The sequence below is a fragment of the Colossoma macropomum genome, unplaced genomic scaffold, assembly GCF_904425465.1.
Source record: "Colossoma macropomum unplaced genomic scaffold, Colossoma_macropomum, whole genome shotgun sequence".
Taxonomy (NCBI): Eukaryota; Metazoa; Chordata; class Actinopteri; order Characiformes; family Serrasalmidae; genus Colossoma; species Colossoma macropomum.
The window spans coordinates 17,831,902-17,855,349 of NW_023494798.1; the positions used below are offsets into that span (position 1 = coordinate 17,831,902).

The window sequence follows — 23,448 nt, forward strand, 5'->3', positions numbered from 1 at the left end:
GGGATTTGACGTGGCAGTGGATCAGAGTAATGACTGTAGGGCTGTCACTGCTGATTATATTTGTAATAGAGTAATCTACCCATTGTTCTGATGACTATTCAAGTAATTGCAGTTTTCAAAAAAGTATTGACTTCACTGAATAACACACCATGCTTTAAGAGACTGCAACAATAAAATATATATTTAAATATAATAGAGGGAATTTAAAATGGGCCTTATCGTCATGCAAGTTGCTGACTAACCACTGCTGATTCATTGAGTAGTTTATGATCAAGTAAGCCCTAAATGACTGTTTATTATACTCTGTGTTGTCATTCTGAAGGCTGTCACTTTGAGAATAATAGCATTGGTCCAGGTCACTGTAAGCTCTTGTTACTGTAACACTCTGTCCTCACAATAGTAGACACTGTATCACCATCCCAGTCGCTGCAGCAGCTATAGAAATATTCCCCCTGTGGTCTGTCTCTCAGAGCACAGTGGGATATTGTGCAGGCCCACACTAATTGTGCGTAGAGTGGGAGTGCTGTAGTTGTGGTTGCTCATGTGATGAAGGAGTGATGAATATAAATGAATCGTACTCAAAAAATGATTTAGGCAGGATGAAATAGGACTGTTACAGTGCTTCTTACTTCTCTAAAAGACCTTCAGGGCTTTCCTTATCAGTAATATTCTCATTCAAAAGGTTCATAGTCATAATTTTGTTATTTTATATACAATAACATACAGTGCCAATTTAATATTATAAACTAAAAGCCAAAAGGTGTTAATGTTTCATTAAAATTTCAAATGTATTGAATGAACGTATTTTGTTTAATGATTATGTTTAATGGATTATACATTTATCTGCCTCAAAATATGACAATCTATTTTAAAATTTGAGGCATTTCTGGATATTCATTTTATGAAATCTTTATTTTTGATGCTATACAGCTTCTCAGCCATTTCAGGATTATCTAATTCTCAGACACATTAAAAATTTGATTATTATTATGATGATGATGATTATTATTATTATTATTAGTCTTGCATTTACAGCTTCCTGTCTTCCTACTAATTATTTGAAATCTGTTGCATTGAAGTTTTAGATTAGAATCATTTTATACATTTCAGAACATTCCATCAATTTTTCAAAATGTCTGCAAAATTAAATGGTTAAGATGTAAACAGTCATTCATAGTGGTTTAATGCAAGTTGTGCTGGATTGTCACCCAAAACATTTTTTTTTCAGATGTATAACTATTTTACCATCATCAGCATTACTTATAAAAACTCAGAAGGCACAAGTAGGTTCACTGGTGGTTGCGGATAGAAAGTACAATGCCTATATTTGTGTTGTAGATATGGCGACTCCTTGTTTCTATCATCACCACTGTAAAGAAAATGATGTACTGTATATTTCTCTACAATGAACCTTTTCACATCAACCCTCTCTGAATGACTTTGTTTACATCTTAATGACTGAATTATGCAGAAATTTTGAAAACTCGACGAAATTCCACTTTAAACACTGGTTTGTAAAGGATGGATCTACACAGCTACTGTTTATGGACTTCACAGTGTTTACTTGTGCTGGTTGATTGAATCTGACCTTCTGTTCAGGTCTCTTCTATGGGTATGCCAGAGCTGTAACCCTGACCCTCAGCTGTCTGGGGCCTGCCTAGCACTAACATTAGCAGAGAGACAGTGCTTTGGCTTTATTCGTGTGACAGCTGCCTCATAAGACCCTGGGAATAAAGCCACTGTGGTCTAGTATAATCATGACCACAACATTGCGTAACATGCATATAAAGTCATCTGTGACGCATGGCATACATTTGGCTAAAGTGAAGCGTTTGTCAAGCGAGTGTTTTGAGTTCTTTGTTTGTTTGGGAGGGAGAATGAAGTTGAATTTATGGCACAGAGTCAGTAGCAGTAAATCATGAGGTGAGGTGAGGACTGCAATTGTACCACTCAATAGAACAGCAGAAGCATGCATACACAAGTAGAAATGCATTGTACTATTTAATGCTCTGAGGTTTTGGACTGTATGAAGGTCTCAGCTGTATGTTTGGCTAGAAGTATGTATGAAATATGCATGTGAGTGTATACAGTACTGTGCAAAAGTCAGAGACCAGCCTTCATTTAATTTCCAATCAAAACAGTTGCCAATGCATGCATATAAATGCATGTGTATATATACATATATATGATGCCCAATTGCATATACTGTCTTGTTGTCCGGTCTAGTATCAGGTGTCTTTATTGTTTATTTGTGCGCGTTTAGTGTGCCCACACTTTGCTTTGTTACAGCTTCTATTCTTTTCACAACACTTCCTTTCAGTTTTTCAAAGAAATCTGCAGGGATATTTCTCCACACTTCTTAGATATTGGTTGGTTCAGCTTCTCACAATCCAAGTAATCCCAAATAAAATCAGTGATGTTGACGACTGGACTCTAGGGTGGTCAGTCCATTGTTCTGACAATACCAGTGGCTTCTTTGATTGATCTGAAAATGTTCTCTTTGTTATGTATTTCCTTTTGCTAGTAACAGCTATTTGACCGCTACCCATCCTTTCAGACCCATAGTGTTGAGTTGTCTTCTCACAGTGGAAGGATGGATATTTTCAGATCTGAAGCAAGAGTGGGGCTTGATTTGTCTCTCATGAAAGCTTAAAGTCCTGTTTATCTGATGGTGACAGTTTTGGCGGTCTACCAGTTCCTGTTTTCTCTATGTCTATTACATTTTTTTACTTAATATTGTGTTACTTAATATCTGTTTCCTCAGAAACATGTTGTATAAAATGAATAACTGAATGGCTGGAAATTAAATAAATGACAAGGTGGTCTTTGACTTTTGTACAAGTCAGTATGTGTGTGTCAGGGGGATTATTCTGATTTAAAAATGATTTTAAGGCTACCATTTTAGTCAATTTAAGTTAGAGTGAATAAATAAAAAATATGCTAATATAACAATATTATGTATAATCTTACTCTGTATATAATTGCAGTAATTATATTTGGGAGCCTGATGACAGACAAGGATAATGTAATAATATTTGCTATAATGCTCAATAATAAGTGATATGCATTTTAACAAATAGGCCTAGATAGGATGTCCCCCAAGAGCCTCTCAGACATGCATATCCTGATAATCTCCTGTTCCCATGATGACTTTATCATTGTTCCTAATTGTCTATGTGTTTCCTAAAACAGAGCACCATATGGCCTCAATAGGGGTGCGGGGGAGGAGCATGTTTACATAGCATTGTCACTGGTTATGTGACGTGGAGCAGCATATGCTTTCATGCTCCGTGACCTTAACAGCTGACCTTGATTTATTGTTGTGTTGGTGCATTAAAAAAGGGAATTGTGCTGAAACAGAACCTGAAACTGAGTCATTATCCTTTTAGTCCTGACATTTTACAAATACGTGTGCTTTAATGAGAGATGTGGTATGATGGCTTAAGGGCATGCTTTCAGACTTACTGAATTGGAGTAATTATTTAAAAATGCTTCAGTTAGTTGAGCCCTTCAGGCCACCCTGAATCATTGCTTAATGCATTATGCTGAGTTATGTTCTACAGTAGCTCAGACAGGGCCTGATGCTTTCCGCCTGCTTCCCCACAGCCTGCTGACGTGGACGATTCACATTTCAGCTTCATATTCTTATCCACCAGACAGATTTACTGTCTTGCCCCTGTCTTTCTTCTGCTTCTTCTCAAACCCCCCAATTACCCTGCGTCTTCCAGCTCTGTGGCTGCCTTCCCCACAGCCCCGAGGCCACTGAGCATTCCGCTAGGCCACTCTTTTGTCTGAGGAGCCGTGTATGGTGCCACTGGACGTTGCATGGCCCACACGCACTATTCTGAGGCAGCTTTTGTCTGCAGTGAGTGAATTTAGCCACATCTGTGCCAGGAGAACTCAGCAGCTGAATCTTGTTTGTCCAAAGCTAAAGCAGTATGCTTGGAGAAAACACACTGTTTATGCAACCACCAGGGCTCTTTTTTTAATAATGGATCTTCCATGTTGGCATGAACTCTGTATAGATGAGCCACTTCAGAAATGCTTAGCCTAAAAATAGCAAACGCCAACAGGGATGTGTCACCATATGGCATTAATCCTCAGTGAAGAGTCATATACATATGGTGCACAGGATTATGTAATACTTGACTTGAATTGCAGTGGCTGTACTGGCTTAGGGATACAAATCTAGGTTAAAGTCAGACTTGGAGTTAAGCCTAGGATTTCAGTGTAATATGGAGAGGAGGCCCCTTTAGCTGACCAAAGCTGGATTGCATTCCTACCCTATGGAAGCACATTGTTTTAAATTGTAAGTGACAGGCTCAAGAATAGGACATTCAAAACATTGCGCAACCCTTTTCACAACCACGCGGGGTCAGGAGCGGTTTGTTTTGTTTTGGTGTGTTGTCATGCTGCAGCAGGACTGCCTTTCTTGAAACTTCACAGAACAAATCGGAGAGAAAGGACAACATCTGTGAGAATCATTTGAATCAGCTCAAACGTTAACACTTTGCTTCTAGCCAAAATAAATCCATCTGCTTCAATGAAAGCTCACAAAAATAACTGACACAGTTTTCTCCTTACACCCAAATATAGATGATCGAGCCATATATATTTTGTGTCTGAAATTTTCTTCTTTAGTTTTAAACTGGGGCTACAATGTTAATGAAGCTAATAAGTGATGAAGTTAGCATTGTGCAAACTGCATGTCTAATTCACATATTTCCCTCAAACTGTGTCCAGCTGTTTAGTAGCACAAACTCAAATAGATTGCTTATGATGTAGTTATCAATAAAAAGTTTTTTTTCCCTTAGTTTTGTACTACAATTATGAGGCTAGTTTAGCTAGCAAGTAATGAAAGCTACACCCCACTAAATAGCATTGCATATAGCATGCACCTGAACTTCCATTACTTGGTAACGACATTAGCCTCATAGCTCCAGTGCAAAACCAAAGAAGCAAACTTCAGACACCAAATAAGTTTTTGGCTGGTTGGCTACATTTAAGTTAACTTATAGAAACAATGTATTGCTCAAATATTGCTTTTAGGTGGCTCAAGAGACAATGATTATGAGATACATGAGATAAATGAGAGCTGAGAGTTTAGTTGCAGATAAACAAAGATTTGGTGTCCAAAGTTGGCTTCTTTTGGTTTTGCACTAGAGTGACGAAGTTAATGAAGCTTCCAAATAATGGAAGTTTAGACACACAGTATAACTTTATTACTTGTGAGCTTTGTTAGCGTTGTTACCCCTGTGCAAAACTAGAGCAAATTTCAGACACCATATATTTTTGGCTGATTGGCTACATTTGGATGAATTCGGAGGAAAATTTTATTTCATAAATCTTTGGTGGCTCAAGAGATACAAGAGAAACAAATGAGAGTTGAGGGTTTAGCTGCAGATAAACATGAGCGTTAATATCTTCACAAATCAGACCAAAATGTGTGACTTTATTGAGATCGCTACTAAATCTCCAGAGGAAGTGTGAGGTCACTGATGTCTTTTGCTCGGGAGAAATATCTGAGCAGCAGGAGACTTAAGAAAAAGACTTTCCATCTGATCTCAACATTGTCTATGCGTAACTACAGAAATATTATTGAGATCACTTTTTATTTTTACCTCCTGTGAGAATGGGAGACTGTAAATTAGATTTTTTAAATTTATTTATTTATTTTTGGCTAAACTATTGCTTCAGTGTAGCTTATATGGTGACATCTGAAATGTCTACAGAACCTAGGCCAGGGTTTTGAAAGCATGCGTTGTGTGCCTGGATTTGTGTGAAAGTGATGAGCTTGAGAGGAGATCTGTCCTTCTCTCAGCTCTCTCTCTGTCTACCTGACTCTGCTTTTTTCTCCCTTAATCCGCAGTCTTGGCTCAGGCCCAACACAGAGGGAGAGAGAGATTACAGGGGTTACGCAGTGTTACGCTGTCTGTCAAGCTGCAGAGCACAAAGCAAGCACTGCTCAAGTGTGCAAAGTGCTGTGTCTCTCCCTCTATCTCTCCCTCTTCCAGTCCCTCTCTCTTTCTCTCACACTCTGTCTCTTTTGTTCCCCCACCACACAGCATGGTGAACTTATGTTTCTCTTAGTGTGGAGGAATCAGTGGAGTATTGGATAGCCACAGCGAGTCTGGGCCAGGTGCATGCTTTCCCTCTACCTTTAACATGCTTAAACAGGGTGCAGTTTCTCAGCCAAGGGCACGTCCGGGACAGGGCCAGCAAACCCCTGGCCTGGGCTGCACAAAGCTGACAGAGCCCACCCTGAGTGAATTGGCATGGCTGGAAGTGTGTGGGTCATTAGATACTAAATGCCTGTGCTTTTAAGCCTGTGTAAAATGACTCTCCAGTGCTGTAGTGTCGGCTGTTTAAACTTGAGCTAGTTCTAAGTGCTCCAGGTTCTCTCTCTCTCCTCCTTTCACCGTCTCTCCCTCCCTCTCTTTCTCCCTCCCTCCCTTCCTCTCAGTCTCTTTCATTGTGCCAAGTGAAAAGGAGAATTCCATCTCAACAGGGTTAGCCTCAGTGACCAGCCATTCAAAGGAGAACTCAATTAAAGTGATAGGTTTTTGGCAAAAAAACAAACTTACGCAATTTTCCCCTTATCCCATGTCTTTGCTGATCTACTGCATGTTTCGTGCCTGAAGCATGGTTCTGTAGTTTTACTCCGGAGCTATGAGGCTAATACAGCAAACAAGTAATGGAAGCTTATATGACAACAGTTAGCATTGTGGAAACTGCATGCCAAAATCTTCATACACTTGCTTCAAACTGTGTCTAGTAGCAGTTTATGATACTGTTTAATATACTGTCCTCTATAAAAACAGCCAAATTCAGGCTTGACAAACCATGCCACCGTAACGTCATGCTTATGTGTTTCATTTTTTCTTTTTCATCTGAATTCTTTGGAGAAAGACGCTGGGCACTCAGAACAAATCAGATTGTTCATGTAACAAAGATCACTGTCAGCTTAGCGCTAACAAACTACTACAGCCACATAGGGATCCAAGCAGAAGTTAGCATTATTCTAGACTCTAATAGTTTCTCACAACATCTGCAACAACTAAACATTATAAAAGATCTGGTCCTGTCTTCACAAAGCCTCTCATATTGGGAGTGCTGATTTAGGATCTGTTCCAGTCAGTATCATCTTTGTAAATAAGACATTAATCTGATCCTAAAATAGCACTCCCACTCTAAGAAGCTTTTTGAATATGGGTACCTCACAGCAAAAAGGGCCTGGGTTCGATTCCCGGCCGGGTGACGGGGGTCCTTTCTGTGTGGAGTTTGCATGTTCTCCCTGTGTCTGCGTGGGTTTCCTCTGGGTACTCTGGTTTCGTCCCACAGTCTGAAGACATGCAGTCAGGCCAACTGAACATGCTAAATTGCCCCTAGGTGTGAGTGTGTGTGTGCATGTGTATGTCTGTGTATCTGCCCTGTGATGGACTGGTGACCTGTCCAGGGTGTTTCCTGCCTTCTGCCCGATGACCACTGGGATCCAGCTCCAGCTCCCCCGGTGACCCAGAAGGATAAGCGGCTATGAAAGTGTGTGTGTGTGTGTGTACATATATATATATATATATATATATATATATATATATATATATATATATATATATATATATATATAGGCTTGTCCTCCAGCTGTCATTGCTCCTGCCCATCATATAACATGAAATCATATTCCATGTGTATACACTCTGTGCTTGTTTCTACATGTGTGTGCATGTGTACTCATGTGCAATGGTGCGGCTGCTGAGAAATGTAGGGATGGGTGAACAACCCCAAGAGGTAAACAGAAGTCCTCCCTCATACACACTCCCCCTCTCTGTCCTCTATCTCTCAGATACTGGGGCTGCTAAAGCTGAGCAGTCTCTGTCCTTGTATCCAGAGCAGGTGAGGCCATTGTAGAGGCAGAGGGAGGTAGGAGAAGTATCAGAAGAGAGGGGGATGGAGGATTCCAGCTGTGCATCCAAGCAGGATGAAGTGCTGATAGTCTGTGACTCAGAGTGTGTAGGTGCTGTCTGTCACCTTCCTTCCTCATTTAGAATTAAGCTCTCTACTCCTTTCCTTTATCCTGTATTGCATTACTTTGAACAAGACTGAATATGCACAAAAAGGGTTGTTTTAAAGCGATGGTTGGGGAAAAATTCCAATTTGTACAGTTTTATCTCTTACCGCAAACATAGCCGATCAGCCAAGACAGTTTGGCGTCCGAGGTTTGCTTCTTTTTGCTGTATTCGAAACAGCATACTGTTTACAGAGGCGTAGCCAAGGGGTGGCCAGAGATGGCAAGAAGCATGGCCACCCTTCTGACTACCCCAGTTATGGAAAGTGAGATAGTGAAAAATCATCAGTCATCCATCATCGATAAAGCATCAATTATACTTTATAAAAATCTGCCTTCAGGGTAGTTACCAATCGGTCATAAGTGTCTGATGCTGCATTGAAAAAAGCGCATATTTTTGTGATCTGTGGAGCAAACGGGTGAGTGAATGTGCGCTCTGTCCTTTCAGCAGTACTACTCTCCTACATTATAAGAGCTACATTATAAAGTAGGCTGTGCAGTGGTAAGATGAGTAACTATCAAAAATAAGTCAGCTATAATCGTTTATCATGCTAACTAATCACTTTCACTTACAGTTGAACACATGCATAGCTTTCCTTATACAGTGCCGTCTGGCTAGCTTTCTAAGCATTAGACTCATGTATAAGCTGTAGCAAGGGTACAGAGCAGGTATTATTTGGGTGGTGGATTATTCTCAGCACTGCAGTAACACTGACGTGGTGGTGGTGTGTTAGTGTGTTTTGTGCTGGTCAGAGTGGATCAGACACAGCAGTGCTGCTGGAGTTTTTAAACACCTCAATGTCACTGCTGGACTGAGAATAGTCCACCAACCAAAAATATCCAGCCTACAGCGTCCAGTTCTGTGACCACTGATGAAGGACTAGAGGATGACCAACACAAACTGTGCAGCAGCAGATGAGCTATCGTCTCTGACTTCACATCTACAAGGTGGACCGAGAAGGTAGGAGTGTCTAATAGAGTGGACAGTAAGTGGACACAGTGTTTAAAAGCTCCAGCAGCACTGCTGTGTCTGATCCACTCGTACCAGCACAACACACACTAACACACCACCACCACATCAGTGTTACTGCAGTGCTGAGAATGATCCACCACCCAAATAGTACCTGCTCTGTGTGGGTCAATGGGGGTCCTGACCACTGAAGACCAGGGTAAAAGGGGTCTAACAAAGTATACAGAGGAAAAGATGGACTACAGTCTGTAATTGTAGAACTACAAAGTGCACCTATATAGTAAGCGGAGCTGATAAAATGGACAATGAGCATAAAAACATAGAGGTGGTCATAATGTTATGCCTGATCAGTGTACTTACGTACAGAAAACAAACCATGCACCACTTTTTATGCCATTTTAATATAGTAACACTATTTTATTTTGTTTCTAGAAGTCTCACACCCCTATGAAAACATAGGGTCTCACCTGGCTAAACCATACTAAAAATTCTATCTACACCCCTGACTGTACTACATCCAGTATACGACAAAAGCCATGTACTATACTGCAGGGAAGTGGTGAGACTAGACATTCAACATCAGAGGCTGAACCAAAGGAACCCATTTCAAGATCTGCCTCATTTTGCTCAGCACTTAATCACTGCTTAGCAATTGTTGCTAGCCACTTTTCAGCTCTTTAGCAACAGGTGTGGAAATATTTTGCTAAAGAGACGTGCCTGCAGAGTTTGGAAAAAACCCTGACACAGTATTGTTTTCTATCCGTCTCCAAAGCCACAAATAAACTTAAAAAATGTCAACTTTGGGTTGATCTGTGTGGTAAACCTGAGTCTGTGTGGTTACAAGACACACCTATGTTTACCTATGTTTGCTCAAAGGTGAGTCCTTTCATTTACATGCTTGGCTGAGACGAATTCTGGTAAGTTACTGTTTTGACCACGTTATGTATGCAAAAAGTTAACTTTATTAACTAGACAAAGGAAGCAAAACCACCTCAAGACCAGCAAGGCTGATGGGGCTTTATTGTTGCAGTGAATGCAGTAGCAGGACCAATTATTTTCTTTTATTTCACTTATGCATCCATAAGAGGCTAAATCCCATATTGAGTTGTTCAGAGCAAACCAGGTAGTTATATCAGTGGTTATGTCCTCCTAAATTGACTGTGTTGCATTTTGATATGCAGTATATCACAGAGAGCTCTGGCTGCATACCGAAATTTTTGGCCAGAGTAGTATTTTATCCGAGTCTCTTTGGTGTACTGGAGAAATTCATGTTCGTCACATACTGCTTAAAACTTACTACCTTTAGGCACAATCAGTACACAAGCAATATGTAGTAGACCATTCCAAACACAGCCTTAGTTTTGAATAGGAGATACAGGGCTAGCTAACAAAGCAAATGGAAATTTATACTTGTTAGCAACCAGTAAACTACATGCCTAAATCAGTGTGAGAACCACATAATAATGTCTGTTTGAGATTGATTTACAATTTGGCATGGTCTGAGGCAAGTGTATGATGATATAGGCCTTTGTATGTAGTGATGCTGATGGATAAGTATAAGCTTCCATTGTTAGCTTGTTAAGCTTGAATTTTTTTTCAACTTTTCTAGATTTCAGCATGTTATATAGTGTAAGAATCTGCTACTTGACACAATTTGAAAAAAGAGTATGATGATTTACATATGTAGTTTGCACAATGCCTTGTGTGGTACAATGTGTTACAAGCTTCCATTACTTGTTAGCTTAGCCTTTTAGCTCCTACCAAACTTGTGTTTTCAGATTGACTTCATGGAATAAGGTTAAAATTGTGAAGTTTTTTTTGTGTTGTTTTTTTTTTTTTACCAAAAGACTTCAGTGCTTTAGTAAAATTTAAGATCTCCTGTAAACATCTGGTCTCGATTATATGGTTTCTGACACTGTATGATCTTATTAATGTACATTTTTATCTATAACAATGTGTTGCATAGCTAAAAACAGTAGCAGAAGCTACTTTATAGAAACTTATAGCTATAAATTTCATACCATGTAATAAACCATATAAGTAAGTCTTAAGTATGGGATGATTTAAGCTTGCAGTTTGCATGATGCTAATGGCAGGGTACTTTGTGCTACATTAGCCTCGTCTCTCCAGTCAGAGACTTTGCTCCAGCATAACACTGTGTACACCATGTTCTGGCTGATCAACTGGCCAAACCATCACTTAAAATCACTTAAAAGTTACTATGGCCAGGCTGGATATGTCTACAGAGATTTGACTGTATTATGGCAGCAAAGGTGTTCTAAGATCTCTATCTTTAATTATATGGTTACATTTAAATAGAAAAAGCTCTTGTGTGTGTTGGATAGATCATTGTCCTCCCCTCAGGGAGTGGCAGAGCTGTCTGTGGCTAGCCTGGCTTCTCTCTCGGCCCGAAAGCACGATTCAGACAACATCTTTGTCTACTGGCTTACAGAGAGAATAGCTTAGAGATATAGGTTGGTGATATGGTAAAACGTAATATCATGATACTTCTAGAATTTTTTAGACACTATTCTTGTGATATCTGGTTAGTTATATCAGACATAGTAGTGGACTAATTTTGCTCTCTTTCTGATCAAACATGCTATTAGGATGTGATTTTTAAGTACTGATGACATCCACAATATGCTCAGAAAAGCATATTGTGATGTATTGTGATGTAATTTATCATGATAAAGATCACTATTGTCATATTGCCCAGCTGTACTTACAGAATGAAATATAGAGTGAAGATGTATGAAGCTATGGCCCCTTTTATGGTCATATCCGCAAAATGCACTACGGCTGTACAGTGGTTTACTTTCTTGAGAGCATTAGTTCCCTTTTATTCACTTCCCATAATCCTGGAATTACACACTACTCAGCTTTCAGATTCCATAAGACACCAGCAAGTGCCCCTTCACACAGCTGTTGAAGTAGCTGTTGTGCTGGGAACAACACATACGTGATGGCAAAATATCTAGTCCACTCCCTTTGGCAGAAACTGAGGGGCTGGACTCAATAACTTGCATAGACACATGCCAGACCTGTGACCTAGCTCTGAGACTGTTCATGCAATCATCATAAATTATTCCATGTCATGAGTTGTGTTCATTAATATATATGTTATTTCATACTTTTGGGCATATGTACATTTTTTTAAAGTGTTTTAGATATATTTTCCTGGAAATTAACATCATTTCAGTCTAAAGCAATGGCAAATTTACAGATTATGTCATTCATCCATACTGAACAAGTACAAGGGGAACAACCAATCAGCTCTCTTTTCTCTCTTTTGTGTAAATGAATAGGGAAGGGCCTTAACCCAAAGTGGAACACTGAGCTGAGAGTTTATGCCTGATATCATACTAAGTACTGAGAGCCAAGTATGATTCATTCCAAAAAATCTGCTCACCTCATAAAAGCAAACTTCTGAAATCATTCACAGGGCCTCAGGCCCAAGCAAAGTCACATTGGAAACATCCAGTTCTGTTACTTATCAGTAAGCATGAGGCTATAGGTCAATGGATAGTGTGATCTCTTGGTTATCCAAGCATTTTATCATGAAACAGGGGACAGATACTGTAAGAACTGAGTAGTTTATCAATAAGGTTTTTTTATTTTTTTTTTGCTAAATAATACCAAGGTTCAGAGTTTAGGCTGTGAAAGTTGAAAGTGGTTAAGTAAATGTTGGGCTTATCGTTAAGACATGGTCAGAAAGAACAGTTGGAGCATATGAGGGTGACAGTTGTGTTTCCTGTTTGGTCAACTATTTTCATTTTAATAAAAAAAAAAAAACTCTTTCAACAAGTTGACAGTGGTGAAGCTGAATGTCAAATACAATGTTGCATTTCCCAAAAAGAAAAGTAGCAGTTCTCAACAGTACCATCACGAAATTTCCCAGAATTCTATTTCAGTAGAAAACTGTGGCTCCTTTTTGTGCCAATTCTGACCAGGCCTTGACCTTAAAACAAGCCTGTGGTCTTCCTGGCTACACTTTTTTGCTACCTCTTAGCCATAGAGTGCTATTAGTGCTGTTACCCAGCTATCCAGAAGCTTTTACTGTGGACATTTAGGCATTACCATGAGTGTTTTATAGACTAAATATGAGGCTGTTGGAGATTTAACTACAGTTTATACAGTTCACTCAGTCCTTTTTCTCTTTCCTGAAATTAGACATTATCCATAATTTCTCCAAGTTCACACATAAAGGAAACATCTACTCTGAGAAACGCACGAATCTACAACTTCAGAAGAAGTTGGTCACCTAACCACCAAAATAACTGTTCATCTGGTTTGAAGTTTTCTGTATAAATGTGATGCCATTAGACTGGCACCATCTTGGGTGCTTTACTAAAACCAGCAGCAGTGTAGTGCCATGGTGATGGCTGCATTCTCAGCAAAGTATGACAAATGAATGTTTGCCAGCAGTAGATAGTATCATTAATATCTGCCATAAATTTTATTAACTTTGAATACTTTGACTTTGACATTTTTTCCCTGCATGACTTTTGTGGATTCCTAGCCTTCACGGTTGCATGATGTTTACTGGCTGTGTTTTGTTCAGGCAGTTGAACATCTAGCGCCCAAATAATGTAACATTATTTTCATGTCTTTGTCATCAAGATTAGGTTGGTTATTATAGCATGTCATATGTTCATTAGGAGAGATGTAAGCTCTGTGGAATCCTTGCATGCAGTAACGAAAACCAGGGATGACAGTTTAAGGCCTTTGCTTGGCTTGCAGCCATAGACTAATTCATGTTTATCTGAAAATTTGGGCCATGATCTCACTTTTCGTTCCTGTAGTGGAATGTGCATACACTATGCATCTGAAATCTGCATTTAATTTTACAATTGGATACATTTGGGAGCAATACCACTCACTGGGAAATGTGTTAGCGTTGAGTCATAGGAGAGGTAATGCCTACGCTGAGTCGTATTGCAGAATCTTTATGTTTTCCAGCTTTAGGAAGTTACATAACGACAGTGAGTGGCTTACCTGTTGTTGCAGAACAGTGAGTGAACTGGTGTGTGAGTTCAGCTGCATGTGGGCGTCAAAAATGTATGTTGTAATTAGGAGACAAAGTCAGGATGGTACTAAATGCTTGTGAATATCTTTCACAGCTCAAGTGTTCTCAATAGCAATTTCACACTCCCTGCTCGCTTGAGGGTAATCACTGGAGAACGCTTCTGCACCCTCCCTGACTGGTGATGATCACAGAAACTGTCAACTGTCCACTTTCAGTGGATGTTTTTGAAGAACCATTTTTATAATTATAAATGTAATTTACATCAACATTTGTGTCGGTTTATATACCAAAACCAGTCATAATTCACTTTTACACAGCCCTCTTTATCTCTTAGAATTGAACAGGCTGTTTCTGTTGCACTGCCTTTAAGACTAATATATTTAAATGATGTTTGTTTTGATTGGCTGCCCTGTATTGTGTCAAACACTCTGTATAACTTCATTGTGAATGAGCAGGGCCAAACTGCTGTAGACTGGATATTTGTAAATGCGCTGGCTTTCATAACAGCACAAAAACAGTTAAAAGAGTTTCCATATAACTGTATGAGCCGAGGAGTGCTAGCACACAAACAAGGCTTTTGTTGATTGTAACAGAAAAGTTTTGCTGCCTTCAAGTCCTTCAAAGAAGTACCTATTGACATGATACAGTTTGGCCACCCTGGTCAAATGACAAGTTTTGATATTTTAAGTGAGAATGAGTACATATCCTCTACAGAGAACACACTTCTACATGTTTCAATACACAACTTACTGTTTATTTGCAGAATTCAACATATTGGAAAAATGGCATGTGCCAAAGTTATGACACATTTAATATTTACAAAATTTATTCCGACATGTTAAACTAAAAAAATAAATAGACGTTGTGAACTACTATTAAAAAAACAACAAAACATGTAATTTGACCAAGGGAGTTCAAACCTTTGCATAAGACTGTATGTATTCAAGTGGTGCACTGCAGGAAAACACTCCCAGCTTTCACGCTCCAAGCTTCATAACCTCATGTGATTCAGTGAGACCGAGCTAGTAGGTGGGAATTGATCATACCTAAATTTGGGAAAAAATTAGGAAATAAATAAATATAATAAAAAGTGAATATTTTTTTCATGATATCTGTCCATAATTTAAAGGATCTATAATAATTAATGACATTTGAGGACTATCTAGGATGCTTTATTTTGAAGAGAGCACAGCTTTTGGATGATGCTGTATGATGCTCTTGGATGAAAAGCATCAGTTACATAATGTTAAGTATGCTAATAACTTTGATACCATTTGTCAAATCCCCTGGCATAAGATGTGAGTAATACAAAATCCCCAAAATTTCTTAACCTTATTATGAGGTCTCGCTCTGTCCTTGGTTCAGCAAATGTGTGGCAATACTGATTGTACGGTGAGCTTAGCTGTAATCCCTTGCTGTTGGTGAAGTGATATGTTTGTGTTGCCTCTGTTGTCCTGGTTTGGCGTTGTTAGAGAGAACTCCAGTGCACTGCTATGTAATGTGTTATACAAAGCTTTCTTTTGGCTGGGTAGACAGAGCGGTCAGTCAGATGAGGGACTTCGCCCTCTTCTTTCTGCCTTTTGTCTCTCAGCTCTAACTGAAAAAAAACGCTTTGTATCCGACTGTGATCACATGTCACAATATTTGAACAGCTGCAGTGTGTGTGTGTGTGTGTGTGTGTGTGTGTGTGTGTGTGTGTGTGTGGTGGATAGATTGTACAGTGAAGCTGTGGGTGTGTTTAATGGTGTAGTTCAGAAGGAGTATATTTGGGTTTCTTAACTCTTTGGTTTTAAGGTTTCAGTGGCCCATATCCTACATTTTCCACTCATAATGTTTGTGTAGTTTTACACACCAAAAACAGTCATAATTGATTTTTACCTGACTGTTTTCCAACCTTGCTTTATCCCTTAGAATTAAACTGACTGCTTCAGTGCCTTAAAGACTGAAAGAAAAACGGTTTGATTTTATTTTAGTTGATTAAATTAAAGCATTCTAACAATACTACATGATTAGGTTTTACTGAAAATATCATAAACCTTTAGATTAGCATATTTTCATACGGTACATTCAGTAAACTGGAGCCACTGAATCACTAAATAACTGCCTGCCTTGCTCTTATTCTGTCTCAGTCTTTGTTGCTTGTGAAGCTGCAGTATAATGATTAATTTACACATTTGTGATTAACTTCACAATTTTATAATTATCTGCCTCATTAATAAATTGTATTAAATGCCTTGTACCATGGGCATCACGTTTAGCCTGTAGGTGACAGCACATCCACTCATGCATGCTTTCCTCACATGGAAATGAGACCTGTCCAACTGCAGTGTATACAGTGAGGTGCAACACAAACTTTTAAAATTCTGAGAAATTTAGAACAAAGAAAAGTTATGACATGAACATTGAAAATTAAATATTCAAGACTCTGCACTATTTCTAAGTCACAATTCTAATTTAAGCAAGTTTGATGTATTTTGTAAACCTTACTAAAGTTTCAAAACATACTGTTCACTCTTGAGTACATACAGTCCATGTATGGACTGTCCATGTTTTACTAAGCAGCAAAAACGGCCCCTTTTAATTATTTTTGTGATGTCATGAAAAACCAACACATTTGTAAATATACAGCCTTTTAAATGAGGGATGATATAGGGGAGCCAATCAGAACAGAGCTGACATATTGGCATATATCAGTCTTAAAGATACAGCAACAAAAACAGCCTGTTTAATTCTAAGGTGTAAAGAGAGGTTGGGAAATGGTCATTTAAAAATGAAATTGACTGTTTTTGGTAAATAAATCCACACAAATGCCATAAGTGAACCTCAAGGAACAAAATAAAATACAAGACAATGTAGAATATGGATGCTTTTAAGTCCTTTGTTTTTAATCTTAGCCCTTTCACATGTTCAGACTCCCAGGCGGATTTGATCTACTCATCAAAGGATTTTGTGAAGTCCGTGCCAGTGCATGCTGTCATTAAAACAAATGGGGACATACCAAATACTAAGACATTCTGAAAGGTAAACATTTCACTTTGTGTTAAATTAGAAAAGAATGCAAAATACAAGCATTTTCACCAGTGATTTTGGACCCTATTGTATGTCTGCACATGCGTGCATATGTTTATGTGTGTGGAATATGGTGTCATGCTCCTATACTGTAGCTCAAGATCTTTACTGATATCCCTCTCTACTCACTGTTTCTGTCATGGATGCCATGGATCATGTTAAAGCTCTGCATATTTAAAGCATGACATTAATCTGTTGAGAACAAGGGCGGGAGGTTCAGCCAACTGTTAAATTAAAACATCTTTACTCATGCTGCTTTTTCCAAAGATGTCTTTGGAAAGATGTTTTTAAGGAAGAGGCAGATATAAAAGGTGGGAGTTACCGGTACAGGTCCAGAGTGTCAAGTCAGAATTGTATAACTTGGTGGAAGTCATGGTTTGGTGGGATTTAAGGGTGATTGTGTAAGTGCTGGGTGGTGAATGGCAATGAGGGGCTCCTTAAAGTACTGCTTATGTTGAAACAGAGTGACAGCAAATGACTGGACTTCTCTTATGTAAGAGGAACTCCAGAGAGCAGACAGGGAGGGGGCTCCTTTGGCAGTGAATAGTAATATAATTAAAATTCAGGAAACAGACAAAGGCGGAGACATGCACACTGCTTGGCAGCATTATGTCAGGATGCCTGTGCCAATCATTTGTTATTCTGTAGGCCAGATTTTTGGACCCATTAACACAGTCCAAGGCTGAAATATTGCAATGAAGAATTCTCATAAACAATTACATTTAGTTAACGAGCAGGTTTAATCTGCCCATGTAAAGAGATGTGGCCTACAATTTATGAAATCATAAATTCAGAGTGCATTCATTTAAGTTTTAAACAGAAAACAGTCCTGAGGCTGCCTGATGCCTAAAAAATGAGTGTTGAACTCTTATGAATCATAACGTTTTACCAAAGGGAATATGTGCATTAGCAATGGAGTGAGATCAGACGGTTATGCAATCAGTTGCTCACAGGACTAAATTGGCCTTGAACCTCGCATGTCGTGTTTAGCCTGTAGGTGTCTGCACATCCACTGATGCATGTTCTTAGTAGATTTAGAATCTTCACATGAAAAAGGACCCACCCAGCCTAACCTCTCTGATGACTGGAGTAACTGCAGGTTAAAAAATAAGGTAAACATTAAAGTGGAAGTGACTGCTGACTGTGAGCTTGTGACTTAGTAGCTCCAAGGCAAAAAAGTGGAGATTAGACTCCAAAACACACAAAAAAAAACATATGCTGCACACAAAAGTCAGAGAAAACCCTTCATTTGTTTAATTTCCAATCAAAATGGCCTTTAAGTGGAAGTTATTCATTTTTCAGGAAAATTCAACAGAAAATTACACAGAAACCTCAACAACTATTTCCAGTATTTAGTTTGCATCTTCTGCTTCTCACAATACAGGTAATCTTCTTCTTGACAGCTACACATCCTTTCAGATCCATAGCTTTGTCATGTCACAGTGGATGGACTGAAACACCTGTGGATTTTTTCAGATCTGAAGCAAGAATGGAGCTTGATTTTCTCTTATCTCTCAAAGATTTAAGTACTGTTTGTCTGATGGGGGCAGTGTTGGTAGTCTACCAGGTCTTGCACAGTTGTTCGCGCCCATTTTTACTTATTTTCACTTAATTTGCCCTTTCTTATGCAAGTGGATTATCTTATATCTAATCTCCTTGGAAATATCCTCTGGGAAATGGATAACTTGAGCTTACTGGCCTTTTTAAAATTAAATAAATAAAGTGCGGTCTCTGACTTTTGCATGATACTGCATATACTAACATTTGCAGACACATTTTGCAGACTCAGTTCAGGACATATAATGGAAATCTGATTAAAATTACAGTGCTGTCTGTGAAATAAAACAGATATTCACTGTGTGCCAATAGTAGGGGCAAATAGAAACCCCAGTTTAAAGTGTTAAGTACTTTGCTGATAGCTTCATACACCATAAATCCCTACAAGCCATGTTGCAGCCTGACCATGACATTACTCAGAGGCCCATAAAGCAGAGGTCTATAAATCAATCCCTGACCCACCTATGTCCAGTTCAACACATACTGATCAATACTACTACTTTTGTGTGTGTATTTTTACTTTTTTTTAACAGAATCAGGACACCAGCAGTAGAATAATAGGACTGTGCAGTTGTCTCTGTGCTACTTTCTGTGAATGTCCTTGATTAGAGTGTTGCTGGGAAAAGCAATGACAACAGAAGGACTTTAAGCCTCCTTCACCATACCCCAGGCACTGTACACTAGTGTCCCACTATTAATACTCCTTGTCACCAATGTAGGACAGTCACTTATAGCCAGTGACCCTTTGGCCACAGAACAGCTTGGGAAGGGATTGTGTTCTGAGGTTGTTTCAAGTCAATCTCCTGAGCATGGTCTACTTAAAATCTCTTTCATGATAGTTTCCTATGAAGTGCTCTATCACTTGGAGGTATCACTTGGAACAACATCTGCGCAAGAGCAAAGCACATTCTCATCTCAAGAGACTTACATCTGCTGTTGTCCAAATTAAGGCATGACTGATACATCAGTTGGCAGATAATAATGGCTGATATTAAGGTTTGGAATGGGTTGGCAAAAAATCAGATTTGCAGTTTAACTTTCACCCCAGATGTAGTCGATCAGCCAAGACATGTTTGGTGTCCAAAATTCTTTAGTTATGAACTCAAGCTATGAGTCTAATGTTGCTAACAAACACAAGAAGTCAATAGTCACCCAAATCTTTTCTATAAATAGATCTCCTAAACTTATTTCTAGAGTGCATCCAAGTGGTCCATTAATGGAAAAGATGTGTCATTGTGACTTAGGACATAGCATGACTTACTATGAACTATAAAAATAAAATGAAATAAAATATTTTTCTGTGTAACTCTGTTATCAGATTAACTAGGACACTGCTGGCAAAGATAAAACAGATAGCATAACTGAGGCTTTTTTGATGTCAAACAATCATGTACAACTGCCACAACAGAAAATAACACAAACACTGTGAAACACTTTTATAAATATTGACTTCCTTGCACTCCTATGAAGATGAAAATCCAATTCACTTTTGTGAACTCAAAAGTTTGTGAAGTTAATAGTCACCCAGATCTTTTCTATAAATAGATCCCCTAAACTTCTCTGATGACTGAACCCACATTTTCATTAATGTCACAAAGATGTGTCATTGTGATTTAGGACATTACTATGAACTATAAAAATGAACAACGCCATACCGTTTAACTGGACACTGCAAGGAGCCATGAGACAACGATGTCTATCTTGAATGTAATCTAGCACAGCACATGCAGCGTTTAAGTCTTCATGACCTTAATTAAGAACCACATGTGGTTTGTTTTAGTTGAGAGAAGTTTTAGAGATGCATTTACACAAAAGATTTGGGTGACTATTCTTTTAAGGATTTATGTATATCTGTAAAAATCCAACCAAAAAAGCATCATTATTGCTTTCAAGTTGCTTGTCTTATGTTACAATAAACACTCATATCTTTTAATCATTGTGAAAATTGGTGATTTCTTAGGAATTTAGTGGTTTCTTATACCCTTTACAGAGGCTGTCAAGTTGGCTGTTTGAGTTAAAGAAATGTGACAGTCAGTGTGACCATTTACAGCTGACAATAGAGAATCATATCAATCAGAAAAAGGACTCTGTAAAGCTATTATAGTCTGTTTAAATTTTAACCACACAAAGTGATTCCATCCTATTTTTGGGCTGGACAATATGGTTAAAAATGTATACTGCGATATCTTTCAGCATTCTAGCAATAAACTATATGTGTATCTTGATATTCATACATTATTTCTGAAACGGCTTAAATATGTTTTTTTTAATTGCAACAGCTATTTGAACTTAGGAGCCTTTGTTAAATGCACTGAGACTTGGAAGTAAAAAAATACACTGTTTTGTGGAGTCAAAAATTCAATGACAACAAAAACAAACAAAAAAAATCTATTTAGATGATCTATTTTTCACTTAATGAACGTAAGGACAGACAGTATACAATCATATTTCTTTTATACTCCAAGGAATGCTGTCCAAGGTGGTGAAGAAAAGTTTTAGGCACTAAATCTTTTCCCTGGAAATCGTTACACTGAAGGAGCTTGTTCATTTGCTTGTCTGTAATTTTTATTATTTATTTATTAATTTTTTTAATCCTGTTTTGCAATAAATGTAGGTTAACTTCTATAAGCAATGTCTGCTGACATCCTAAGCAGACTCTCTAGAAGTTTGCAGTAAGTCTGCATCATCCCTCTTACAGCCTATATGAATATCAGAATCAGAGGCCCTGCAGTCCTGTGGACTTTCTTGGTAAGGTGCATGTTAAGTCCATGTGTCTGGGAAAGTCAGAGATTTAGATAAGGAGTACATCTCTTGAGGTTTCCATTTTACTAATGAGGTTTAACATACTTGTGAGACAAAGAGGGGTTGTGTATTTGCCATGGTCTTCAAGAAAGTCTGTGGGCATAAAGTGGGCATAAAACTGTATTATCATCACAAATATATTGCAAATATTCAGCACCTTGCTCAGCCCTAGTTTATATTGTCAGTTATCAGAAATTTCCGCTTCTGAATTGGTATTGTGACAAACTGTTCATGAGTTGGGCCGTAGTCCCAAAATTTACCCTACATTGGTTTAGCAGGTAGCAGCACCACTCCTTGATAGATTTTATCCTACTTGGTGGGTCTGTCAACATTGACATTCAACAGGCGCTCCATTTAGCGTGATCAATACTGGTGATCTTCAAACGCTCCCAGTAAATCCGTCACTAAATCACAGTGCAAACTGGCTGGACAGAGTAGAGCCCTGAGCAGCACAGGTCATTAAGGAGCCAGTCTGAGCTTGACTAAGAGATGTTTGCACAGGTTCTTTGGTGGATTTCTTCAGAGGAATTTAAAATGTTCATGTTGTTGGACCACTCAGATTTGAGTTGTTAATAATATGCTGGTTTGACCTCCATAATGCCGATTTATGACTACAGTTGTATATTGAGGATTATTAAAGAAATTTTCTTATAAATCTCAGCTTGCTTCTTGAAGGCTTGTTTTACAAATGCTTGAGACTGTTTTGGAATATGGAGTATATATGGAAGTTTTATATATGGACGTTTTACTTTTATTTTACAAATCTAGTTATCTAGATCACTGGTTAAATTCTAAAAGGTGACCTGTTCAGGTAATACAGCTCTACAGCATAAAACCACAAGCCTACCATGATGGTGAGAAAACACAACAGGTTTCAATGACAAAGCGGTCATCCTTCTGCTTCTCTCTTTCTCTCTGTATATTTATCTCTCTCTCCCTCTCTCTCTCTCTCTCTGTGTGTTTGTGGCTCCTCTTTAAACTAATCCCACAGCTTTAAGAGGTCACAGGCCTGATGACCCTGCCCTTTGTCCCTAATTCAAAGAAAATTCACACAGCACCACTCTGCTTAGGATAAGAATAACACAGCCTATGCTAATGTTTATTTCCGCTTTTGTGAAGTTGATCTGTAGGCTAGTTTATCCATATTTTCATACATGTACCTACACAGAATGGCCCTGCTCTGTGTGTGCAGTGACGGCAGTGCGGTATGCTCAGTGGCCTGTGACAGATTCATAATAGCTGTGCTTGTTAAAATGCTTGCACGCATCATTACTGAGGGCTTTTATGATCTTCTGTATTGACCTGGAGGCGGAGCTAGCTGCTTAAATCAGCTCTGGCAGAAAGGAAGCTCTGCTAGTCACGGGATCCACTGAGGGTTTATGACGGACAGTGGCAATGTGGTGCTCCACTACCATATTAGAGGTGGTTGGAAATGAGTACACTATGACCAAAAGTTTATAAATACCACCTCATCCAGCATTTCTTCTGAACTTAAGGGTATTAATGAGGAGTCTGTCCATCCTTTGCCCCTGTAGGAGTCTCTGCTCTTCTAAGAAGGCTTTAGATTAGATGTTGGAACATTGCTGTGAGGATTTGATTGCATTTAGCCACAAGAGCATTAGTTGGATGATTAGTTCTGGATCACACACGTCACTCCAGCTCATCCCAAAGGTATTAGTTGGAGCTCCATCACTCCCGAGAACCACTGCTTTCCACTGCATTCCACTGCTCCACAGCCCTGTATTGGGGAGCTGATGCTTGGCATTGGGAATGGTGGCCTTAGGCTGCTCCAGAGCATACCATTCTTTTGGCAGTTCTTTTTCTATGCATATTATACAAGCTGTGTCAGCAATTGACTAATTGAAGGCATGTCTACAAACTTTTGAAAATATAGTGTACCTTCATGGGGAGTGGAGTCATTTGAGATTGGGCCTCAATTACCAACCCTTCATAAAAAGA

General features: G+C 38.8%; 1 protein-coding gene across 1 annotated transcript in view; it reads left to right on the top strand.

The window, feature by feature from the left end:
• The window catches only part of mical3a (microtubule associated monooxygenase, calponin and LIM domain containing 3a), a 119,802-nt gene that overhangs the window by 298 nt on the left and 96,056 nt on the right, over positions 1 to 23,448 (top strand). The gene's annotated exons all lie outside the window — the stretch shown is intronic.